Source organism: Aulostomus chinensis, chromosome 4 (assembly GCF_037954235.1).
Source record: "Aulostomus chinensis isolate RoL2024-O1b breed Wild chromosome 4, RoL_Achi_v1.0, whole genome shotgun sequence".
NCBI classification, from domain to species: domain Eukaryota; kingdom Metazoa; phylum Chordata; class Actinopteri; order Syngnathiformes; family Aulostomidae; genus Aulostomus; species Aulostomus chinensis.
The window spans coordinates 22,824,711-22,826,516 of record NC_141323.1 but is presented as its reverse complement, the minus strand read 5'-3'; the positions used below and the strand labels follow the sequence as shown (position 1 = coordinate 22,826,516).

General features: G+C 44.9%; 1 non-coding gene across 1 annotated transcript; it reads left to right on the top strand.

The window, feature by feature from the left end:
- Nucleotides 1-1,322: 1,322 nt before the first annotated feature.
- On the top strand, nt 1,323-1,395 carry trnak-uuu (transfer RNA lysine (anticodon UUU)). Its single transcript has one exon. It is a non-coding gene; the product is annotated as a tRNA-Lys (tRNA).
- The last annotated feature ends 411 nt before the right edge of the window (nt 1,396-1,806 follow it).

Sequence of the window (1,806 nt, the reverse complement as noted above, 5' to 3'; positions counted from 1 at the left end):
GCACTTGCTAATTCCCCTGTTAGCTCCAGATCAGACAATGCAGGCTCACCTTCACGCTTGGTTGTACGACCGTCACCAGTTGAATCTTCTCTGGTTCAACAAACTCTGGGGACTCAAGACACAAATCAGCACCGGTGCAGGTCCAGATCCAGATGTTAGCTGATGGGGACAATGGCTTAAGGGAGCTCCAGGTAGCTGGTTTGAACTGGTCCCTCATCTCTGTGAGTACAAACCATCTGAGGTGGAGAGTGAAGATCTGCTTTGACCTCCTGATCTCCCAGTAAAGCCAGTATAGATGTTGAGCTTGGAGGAGTTGATGGCCTCCTTCATCTTCTTGTTGGAGATGTTTGCTAAACTCAGCACCACCACAGATCAGAGGAAAGTCCACTTGTCAGCTGGACATTGGAGCTTCTAGTGACCTGCAGGATCTTAGTTGTGGTGGCAGCAGGCCTGTTCCAAGAGCTGGGCTCACATTCATGATCAGGCTTCATAATGGTTCTGGACAACTGAGTGATAGGAGCTGATCCTGGGGCAGCAGAAGACAAATATAGAGAAGAAAAGACAAAAGACCGAGAGAAAGGAGGGAGAGAATGACAAAAAAATGGGGAACAAGATGAGGGTGAAAGACAAGCAGAGAGAAAGACAGAGGGACAGGGGGATGGAAGACAGACACAACCAACAACAGCAACAGCAGCAATAATCGTATTGATATTGTCCTGTTATTGATGTTTTCATGTGAAAGTGGCATATTTAAGATAAAAGGCACTGTTAGAACAGAAAGATCCATAAAACCCACCAACCAGAGGTGTGTCTGGTACAGATGTGGAATTATTGGCTCACACAATGTTGAGGCAACTGGGAAGAAGACAAACAAAAAAGGCTTGTGTGATTCAGACATTCATCAAAAATGGTCCTGTAGAACTGACTTCAGAAGCTCAAATCCTCTCCAAGTTCTAGTGAGAGTGGAAGAGATTATAAAATGAGAGAAGCAGGGCCCTCACTCAGAGCTGAAATAGCTCAGTTGGGAGAGCGTAAGACTGAAGATCTAAAGGTCCCTGGTCCGATCCCAGGTTTCAGCAGAGGAACAGCATTGGCTTTACTTTCCAGTGGAGGAACTGCAGACATGAAGGAAACTACCATCTTGTCCTGTGCATTCTTATGACATTCAAGACATTTTTGGAGCCTCTTGTTGGATTTTGCCACAGAGAATCAGAGCCAATCAAAAGCATGGTGGACTTTAACATGGAGGATTGAACAAGTCAAGAAAGCATCAGTTTGACCTTCACAGGTGTTTCTTTTCCTGTCTAAATGCTGTAGAAAGAGCCTGAGTAGCTCAGATGGTAGAGCATCAGACTTTTAATCTGAGGGTCCAGGGTTCAAGTCCCTGTTCAGGTGCTGTGGATGTTCCAGTGTTTGACAACATGGTACTGGATGAAGTTCAGTGTTGAACAAACTGTCATCATCAAAAGTAGATGTGTTGTTGTCTTGCCACTGTGAGACTGTCGCTAGAAAAGTGACCAATAATTTCATGTGGCATGCAATTAACAAAAGACCACAAATAACACTGGTCAAGTTAATTTTATTTATTTTGCACCAAATCACTACAAAAGTTATCTCATGACTCTTTACAGGTAGAGCAGGTCCAGTACCAAACTCCTTCAATGAATCTACACCAACAATTCTCCATCAGCAAGCACATCCTGCAACAGTGGTGACAAAAACCTTCCTTTTAACAGGCAGGAACATCGAGCAGATCCAGGCTCAATGGGGACGGCCTTCTGCCTTTACCGGTTGGGGGGAAAGAGA